This window comes from Bos javanicus, chromosome 18 (assembly GCF_032452875.1).
Source record: "Bos javanicus breed banteng chromosome 18, ARS-OSU_banteng_1.0, whole genome shotgun sequence".
Lineage (NCBI taxonomy): Eukaryota > Metazoa > Chordata > Mammalia > Artiodactyla > Bovidae > Bos > Bos javanicus.
Window position 1 is genome coordinate 8,911,520 of NC_083885.1, and position 10,038 is coordinate 8,921,557.

At 37.2% G+C, this 10,038-nt stretch overlaps 1 long non-coding RNA gene across 1 annotated transcript; it reads right to left on the reverse strand.

Annotated features, from left to right (window-relative positions):
- Positions 1–1,370: 1,370 nt before the first annotated feature.
- On the reverse strand, positions 1,371–9,134 carry LOC133229840 (uncharacterized). Its single transcript, XR_009730656.1, has 2 exons — positions 8,885–9,134; positions 1,371–1,600 (listed from the first exon to the last, which is right to left on the reverse strand). It is a non-coding gene; the product is annotated as an uncharacterized LOC133229840 (long non-coding RNA).
- Between the last annotated feature and the right edge of the window lie 904 nt (positions 9,135–10,038).

Here is a 10,038-nt window from a genome sequence, read left to right on the forward strand (position 1 = left end):
GTGATTCCATTCTATTTCTTTTCTTTTTCTTTTTTCTTTTTTTTTTAGCCACACAAAATGTGGATTTTTAGTTCCCTGGCAAGGGATTGAACCCATGCTCCCTGAATTGGAAATGCAGAGTCTTAACCACTGGACCATCATGGAAGCCCCACGAGTAATTCCATTTCTAAGCATGAGTTCAAGGTCAAAATTCCAGAGTATTTATTTTACATAGAGCCTCACATGAGTCACCCAGTGTTTTGTGTTTTTTTTTAAAGATAATTTTTTAGAAGTTTTAAGTTCACAGCAAAGTTGAATGGAGAGTACAAAGATCTGTCATATACTCACTGTCCCCACACGTGCATAAGCTCCCCCACTGTCCGTGTCCCCCACTACAGTGGTACATTTGTTATAACTGATGAACCTACATTAAGCCACCATAATCACCCAAAGTACAAAATTTACCGAGGCTTCTCTCTTGATGTCCTATGCTCTGTAGGTTTGGATAAATGTATAATGGCATGTAGCCACCATTGTCATATCATACAGATAATTTCTCAGCCCTAAAAACCCTCTGTACTCTGCCTATTCATCCATTCTTCCTCCCTACCTTTGACAACCACTGATCTTTTTCCTGTCTCCATAGTTTTGCCTTTTCCAGAAAGTCATATAGTTGCAATCATACAGTATGTAGCCTTTTCAGATTGGCTTCTTTCACAAAGTAATATACATCTAAGTTTCCTCATGTCTTTTCATGGCTGGATAGCTCATTTTTCCTTAGCAATGAATAATATTCCATTGTCTGGTGTGCCAGTTTATTTATCCCTGCACCTACTTGAAGGACATGTTGGTTACTTCCAAGTTTGGTGGGTGAATTATGAATAAAGCTGCTGTAAACATCCGTGTGCAGGTTTTGGGTGGACATATTTCCGACTCCCTTGGATAAATACCAAGGACGATGATTGCTGGATCAGATAGTAAGAACGTGTTTTAGTTTTGTAAGAAACTGCCAACTGTCTTCCAAAGTGGTTGTCCCATTTCGCATTCCCAGGCCACACGGTTTCGACTTCTCCTTGTTACTCGGGCTAAATTCCCCTGGTGGCCATGGGAACACTGTCTTTCGTTTTTAGGTTTGGCTCTGTGTTTTTAAACTTAGGGCATAGTCTGCATCTGTTTAGTCCTCCATTTTGAGCAGACTTGTTTACATTCTGGAAAAGCATTACCCAGCAGAGGACAAAGCAAGTGCACAAACCCTACTGGGGTGAGAAGTGTGGTGAGAAGGCCATCTGATTGACCGTATCATCATAAGAGAGTTAAATAGTAAGGTGAGATTGCAAAGGCAGTTCCAAGTCACACAGGGCCAGGGTAAGGAGTTTTGAATTTATTCTCAGTGTGATAGAGAACCACAGAAACATTTTAAGCTGAGAAAGTGACATGATCGGTTTCTAGATTTAAAAAGTAATTTGGCACTTATTGCTGGCTTTCTCATTCTCTTTACTTATCCAGCTTCTAAGCGCTCCTGATTTTACTTTCATATACATATGTCTGTTTCCACAGCCTCCAAAGCATTTACATTTTGAGAATGCCTTCCGAAATACAAATAAAACTTTCCAACATTAGTCTGCAAAAAAGAAGAAATCATGTTAAAGCATTGGATTAACCCTGGGTTATACATTGCATGACTCAAAGGAAGCAAAATGTAATTTGCATTAGATTTAGCCAAATCTTGGCAAATTAAAATATATCAAGTAATTATTTAATAGATGAAGTGCAAGAAACAGAGTGAGATAGAGTAGGGAGAGTATAGATTAGAAGATACTTGAAAGAAATATCAATGAGTGGCTATGTAGAGCACTTATTTGGATCTTGATTTAAACAAACTATAAAAAAGCATTTGCTAGATAGTTAGAAATTTAATACTAATTTGATATTTTATGATATTAAGAAATTGTTACTTTATGTGTGATAGTTGTTTCAAAAGACCTTATCTTTTAGATGTATATGCTAAAATATTTCATATTTTAGCGATTTCATAGAGGAAATGGTATGACATTTAGTATTTTGTTCAAAATTATATAGAGTGGGGTAGTGGATGAAAGTACAAATATAACAGAATGGTTGTAGGTAGAAAGCTGAAGCTGGAAAATGGAAAATTTTCCATAAATGGAAAATATATGATACTATTCTGTCTACTTTTATATAGATTTGAAATTCCACAATAAAAATCTTTGAAAGAAACTGAAATTTGCCATTTTTAAACATTCAATAAGAAATATGAATGTAATCAATACGAACTTTCCAGATAAAAATATCTGTGATCCTTCTGCTTTCCAATCATTCTTTTCTTGACTTTATGTATTATTTATCATCTATTTATCTGTCTACCTATCATTTATCTGTTTGCTTGCCAATCTATCCTTACTTTGTCAATAACAATTGTTCTAGTATCTGACTCAGAGTTGCTGTCTTAATTTGGATTGCCCCAGAAGGAGACCCTAATGAGGGTTCAGGTGCAAGCAGTTAATTTTGGAAGTGCAGGAAATATACAAACAACATGGATAAATCCCAAAACATTAGGATGAGCAAAAGAACCTAGGTACAAAAAATATATATACTATAAGATTCCTTTTTTATAAAATGTTAGAACAGGCAAAACTAACATAATATGGCAGAAACATATCAGTGGTTGCCTAAGACAGGAGGTCAGGAACTGACCACAGGAAGGCAGGAGGGACTTTCTAGGGTGGATGGAAACAGTCTACATCTTCATTGCGGTGATGGTTTTGTCAAAAGTGAATACTTGTGTCAAAAGTCATCAAACCACAGACTTAAAATGGGTGGATCTTATCACATGTACCTTATACTCCAATGCTGACTTAAAAAATAAATCCCGGAGCCAAGATGGCGGAGGAGTAGGACGGGGAGAACACTTTCTCCCCCCACAAATTCTTCAAAAGAGCATTTAAACGTCGAGTAAATTCCACAAAACAACTTCTGAATGCCGGCAGAGGACATCAGGCACCCAGAAAAGCAACCCAACTCTTCGAAAGGAGCGCGACTGAACAAGTGAGCCTAAAAAAAAAAAAAAAAAAAAGTGTCCTCCACCGTCCCCTTTGTGTCAGGGCGGAAACCAGACACTGAAGAGACCAGCAAACAGAAGAAGTTATAACAGAGGGAAACGCCTTGGAAGCTACAGAGAGAAGAAATACAGCTCTACCCACCGGAACACTGACACAAGCTTCCCTAACCAGGAAACCTTGACAAGCCACCTGTACAAACCCACACACAGCGAGGAAACGCCACAATAAAGAGAACTCCACAAACTGCCAGAATACAGAAAGGACACCCCAAACTCAGCAATTTAAACAATGAAGAGACAGAGGAATACCCAGCAGATAAAGGAACAGGATAAATGTCCACCAAACCAAACAAAAGAGGAAGAGACAGGGAATCTACCTGATAAAGAATTCCGAATAATGATAGTGAAATTGATCCAAAATCTTGAAATTAAAATGGAATCACAGATAAATAGCCTGGAGACAAGGATTGAGAAGATGCAAGAAAGATTTAACAAGGACCTAGAAGAAATAAAAAAGAGTCAATATGTAATGAATAATGCAATAAATGAAATTAAAAACACTCTGGAGGCAACAAATAGTAGAATAACAGAGGCAGAAGATAGGATTAGTGAATTAGAAGATAGAATGGTAGAAATAAATGAATCAGAGAGGATAAAAGAAAAACGAATTAAAAGAAATGAGGACAATCTCAGAGACCTCCAGGACAATATTAAACGCTACGACATTCGAATCATAGGGGTTCCAGAAGAAGAAGACAAAAAGAAAGACCAAGAGAAAATACTTGAGGAGATAATAGTTGAAAACTTCCCTAAAATGGGGAAGGAAATAATCACCCAAGTCCAAGAAACCCAGAGAGTCCCAAACAGGATAAACCCAAGGAGAAACACCCCAAGACACATATTAATCAAATTAACAAAGATCAAACACAAAGAACAAATATTAAAAGCAGCAAGGGAAAAACAACAAATAACACACAAGGGAATTCCCATAAGGATAACAGCTGATCTTTCAATAGAAACTCTTCAAGCCAGGAGGGAATGGCAAGACATACTTAAAATGATGAAAGAAAATAACCTACAGCCCAGATTATTGTACCCAGCAAGGATCTCATTCAAGTATGAAGGAGAAATCAAAAGCTTTTCAGACAAGCAAAAGCTGAGAGAATTCTGCACCACCAAACCAGCTCTCCAACAAATACTAAAGGATATTCTCTAGACAGGAAACACAAAAACGGTGTATAAATTCGAACCCAAAACAATAAAGTAAATGGCAACGGGATCATACTTATCAGTAATTACCTTAAACGTAAATGGCTTGAATGCCCCAACCAAAAGACAAAGACTGGCTGAATGGATACAAAAACAAGACCCCTACATATGTTGTCTACAAGAGACCCACCTCAAAACAGGGGACACATACAGACTGAAAGTGAAGGGCTGGAAAAAGATTTTCCATGCAAATAGGGACCAAAAGAAAGCAAGAGTAGCAATACTCATATCAGATAAAATAGACTTTAAAACAAAGGCTGTGAAAAGAGACAAAGAAGGTCACTACATAATGATCAAAGGATCAATCCAAGAAGAAGATATAACAATTATAAATATATATGCACCCTAACGGGAGCACTGCAGTATGTAAGACAAATGCTAACAAGTATGAAAGGAGAAATTAACAATAACACAATAATAGTGGGAGACTTTAATACCCCACTCACACCTATGGATAGATCAACTAAACAGAAAATTAACAAGGAAACATAAACTTTAAATGATACAATAGACCAGTTAGACCTAATTGATATCTATAGGACATTTCATCCCAAAACAATGAATTTCACCTTTTTCTCAAGCGCACATGGAACCTTCTCCAGGATAGATCACATCCTGGGCCATAAAGCTAGCCTTGGTAAATTCAAAAAAATAGAAATCATTCCAAGCATCTTTTCTGACCACAATGCAGTAAGATTAGATCTCAGTTACAGGAGAAAAACTATTAAAAATTCCAACATATGGAGGCTGAGCAACACGCTGCTGAATAACCAACAAATCACAGAAGAAATCAAAAAAGAAATCAAAATTTGCATAGAAACGAATGAAAATGAAAACACAACAACCCAAAACCTGTGGGACATGGTAAAAGCAGTCCTAAGGGGAAAGTTCATAGTAATACAGGCACACCTCAAGAAACAAGAAAAAAGTCAAATAAATAACCTAACTCTACACCTAAAGCAACTAGAAAAGGAAGAAATGAAGAACCCCAGGGTTAGTAGAAGGAAAGAAATCTTAAAAATTAGGGCAGAAATAAATGCAAAAGAAACAAAAGAGACCATAGCAAAAATCAACAAAACCAAAAGCTGGTTCTTTGAAAGGATAAATAAAATTGACAAATCATTAGCCAGACTCATCAAGAAACAAAGGGAGAAAAATCAAATCAATAAAATTAGAAATGAAAATGGAGATCACAACAGACAACACAGAAATACAAAGGATCATAAGAGACTACTATCAACAACTATATGCCAATAAAATGGACAACGTGGAAGAAATGGACAAATTCTTAGAAAAGTACAACTTTCCAAAACTGGACCAGGAAGAAATAGAAAATCTTAACAGACCCATCAGAAGCACGGAAATTGAAACTGTAATTAAAAATCTTCCAGCAAACAAAAGCCCAGGTCCAGATGGCTTCACAGCTGAATTCTACCAAAAATTTAGAGAAGAGCTAACACCTATCCTGCTCAAACTCTTCCAGAAAATTGCAGAGGAAGGTAAACTGCCAAACTCATTCTATGAGGCCACCATCACCCTAATACCAAAACCTGACAAAGATCCCACAAAAAAAGAAAACTACAGGCCAATATCACTGATGAACATAGATGCAAAAATCCTTAACAAAATTCTAGCAATCAGAATCCAACAACACGTTAAAAAGATCATACACCATGACCAAGTGGGCTTTATCCCAGGGATGCAAGGATTCTTCAATATCCACAAATCAATCAATGTAATACACCACATTAACAAATTGAAAAATAAAAACCATATGATTATCTCAATAGATGCAGAGAAAGCCTTTGACAATATTCAACATCCATTTATGATAAAAACTCTCCAGAAAGCAGGAATAGAAGGAACATACCTCAACATAATAAAAGCTATATATGACAAACCCACAGCAAACATTATCCTCAATGGTGAAAAATTGAAAGCATTCCCTCTAAAGTCAGGAACAAGACAAGGGTGCCCACTTTCACCATTACTATTCAACATAGTTTTGGAAGTTTTGGCCACAGCAATCAGAGCAGAAAAAGAAATAAAAGGAATCCAAATTGGAAAAGAAGAAGTAAAACTCTCACTATTTGCAGATGACATGATTCTCTACATAGAAAACCCTAAAGACTCCACCAGAAAATTACTAGAACTTATCAATGACTATAGTAAAGTTGCAGGATATAAAATCAACACACAGAAGTGCCTTGCATTCCTATACACTAATAATGAGAAAACAGAAAGAGAAATTAAGGAAACAATTCCATTCACCATTGCAACGGAAAGAATAAAATACTTAGGAATATATCTACCTAAAGAAACTAAAGACCTATATATAGAAAACTCTAAAACACTGGTGAAAGAAATCAAAGAGGACACTAATAGATGGAGAAATATACCATGTTCATGGATTGGAAGAATCAATATAGTGAAAATGAGTATACTACCCAAAGCAATTTATAGATTCAATGCAATCCCTATCAAGCTACCAACAGTATTCTTCACAGAGCTAGAACAAATAATTTCACAATTTGTATGGAAATACAAAAAACCTCGAATAGCCAAAGCGATCTTGAGAAAGAAGAATGGAACTGGAGGAATCAACCTACCTGACTTCAGGCTCTACTACAAAGCCACAGTTATCAAGACAGTATGGTACTGGCACAAAGACAGAAATATAGATCAATGGAATAAAATAGAAAGCCCAGAGATAAATCCATGCACATATGGACACCTTATCTTTGACAAAGGAGGCAAGAATATACAGTGGATTAAAGACAATCTCTTTAACAAGTGGTGCTGGGAAATCTGGTCAACCACTTGTAAAAGAATGAAACTGGACCACTTTCTAACACCATACACAAAAATAAACTCAAAATGGATTAAAGATCTCAACGTAAGACCAGAAACTATAAAACTCCTAGAGGAGAACATAGTCAAAACACTCTCTGACATACATCACAGCAGGATCCTCTATGACCCACCTCCCAGAATACTGGAAATAAAAGCAAAAATAAACAAATGGGACCTAATTAACCTTAAAAGCTTCTGCACATCAAAGGAAACTATCAGCAAGGTGAAAAGACAGCCTTCAGAATGGGAGAAAATAATAGCAAATGAAGCAACTGACAAACAACTAATCTCAAAAATATATAAGCAACTCCTACAGCTCAACTCCAGAAAAATAAATGACCCAATCAAAAAATGGGCCAAAGAACTAAATAGACATTTCTCTAAAGAAGACATACAGATGGCTAACAAACACATGAAAAGATGCTCAACATCACTCATTATCAGAGAAATGCAAATCAAAACCACTATGAGGTACCATTTCACACCAGTCAGAATGGCTGCGATCCAAAAGTCTACAAATAATAAATGCTGGAGAGGGTGTGGAGAAAAGGGAACCCTCTTACACTGTTGGTGGGAATGCAAACTAGTACAGCCACTATGGAGAACAGTGTGGAGATTCCTTAAAAAATGGAAATAGAACTGCCTTATGATCCAGCAATCCCACTGCTGGGCATACACACTGAGGAAACCAGAAGGGAAAGAGACATGTGTACCCCAATGTTCATCGCAGCACTGTTTATAATAGCCAGGACATGGAAGCAACCTAGATGTCCATCAGCAGATGAATGGATAAGAAAGCAGTGGTACATATACACAATGGAGTATTACTCAGCCATTAAAAAGAATACATTTGAATCAGTTCTAATGAGGTGGATGAAACTGGAGCCTATTATACAGAGTGAAGTAAGCCAGAAGGAAAAACACCAATACAGTATACTAACACATATATATGGAATTTAGAAAATGGTAACAATAACCTGGTGTATGAGACAGCAAAAGAGACACTGATGTATAGAACAGTCTTATGGACTCTGTGGGAGAGGGAGAGGGTGGGAAGATTTGGGAGAATGGCATTGAAACATGTAAAATATCATGTATGAAACGAGTTGCCAGTCCAGGTTCGATGCACGATACTGGATGCTTGGGGCTAGTGCACTGGGACGACCCAGAGGGATGGTACGGGGAGGGAGGAGGGAGGAGGGTTCAGGATGGGGAACACATGTATACCTGTGGCGGATTCATTTTGATATTTGGCAAAACTAATACAATTATGTAAAGTTTAAAAATAAAATAAAATTAAAAGAAAATATCCCTTTACCAGTAGACAGAGTGTCAAAATAAAAGGGATGTATAAAATGACTCAACCTTTGAAAAGAATTACCTTTAAAACCTTCAGCTTGAAGCCAGTTTCTTCCTTGGCCCCTTTTCTCAGGGAAGCTCAGTGTAAAAAGAGCTTTCAGGACTTCCTCCCCACCTTCATTTTCTTCTTAAGGAGGAAAGTATTCTCCATCAAGGAGATGAAGAGTGAGTTTATAGTCAATTTTTTATATTCAGAGTTGATTTAATATGAGTTAGAATTTTTGGAACAAGACAGTACTACTAATTCTAACACTTTAAAGTATTAAAACCCATAGGCCTCCAACATGCATAATTCACATTCATGAGACAGCTTTTCTTAGCTTCATAATTATTACTTCCTCCTACCTTTGGTATCATTGGCATCTATTTCATGTATGTCTTGGTTTTTTGTAATCTCTTCATCTGGGCGAAATAAGCTCCAGGAGACCTCAGGCATTTCTTAGTTTTGCTCTTCTGCTCCTAGGTATAAACACTTGGAAACATATCATTTCTGATTTGAAAACTCCCGACTGCCAATCCAGGGGGCTGGAGGGTGTGTTGAAACCCTCTGCCGCCACCCAGCTGTCTCTGCCTCAACATGAGGACAGCCGGTTTCAGCCTCACTTTCTTTTATGCCAGCTAGCCTTCTGACCCAGTGGTTTCCCATTTGACTCCTGCTGGAGGCTCTGGGGCTTCTGCCACTATTGTTACAGAGGATAGGAATCACTCAGAATTGTACATTTGGTCCTATGGATTATAATGTCTAAAAATCCAGACAACAACTTTCCCAGAATCAAGGGCATAGGTGCCATAATCTGTTGAACAGTGTTATGACTGAAATCAGCTACAGTGTTACCACCATTCTGTGTAAGCAGCATCCTGTGTAATAACTGGCTAGCCAGCAACCTAACATTCTGGGATTATTTGCTTCCCTTGAAACTTCTCTCCAGAAATATCTGCACTGTAGTTTATCCCACAGAGCTGATTTCTCCTGGGTAATTCAGAGAAACATGTTTTTTTCCCCCTTCCAAACCTTGTTATCCAATGTACTGGTATAGGGGTACCCACAGGGATTAAAAAAAAATGGATTCCCAACACTTCTAACTGTTGGTGGGAATGTAAACTGGTATAATCACTAAGGAGAACAGTATGGAGATCCCTTAAAAAACTAAAAATAGAGTTACCATAGGATCCCACAATTCTACTTCTGAGCATATATCCAGAAAAGACAAAAACTCTAACTTGAAAAGATAAATGCACCCCAATGCATGTATGGTAGCACTGTTTACAATAGCCAAGACATAGGAGCAACCTAAATATCCATCAACAGATGAATAGATAAAAAAGATGGTACCAACACACAGTGGAATACTACTCAGTCATAAAAAAGAATGAATTAATGTCATGTGCAGCAACACGGATGAACCTAGAGATTATCATCCCAAGTGAAGTCAGGCAAAGACAAATATCATATGATATCACTTACAGGTGGAATCTAAAAAAAGGGATGTAAATGAACT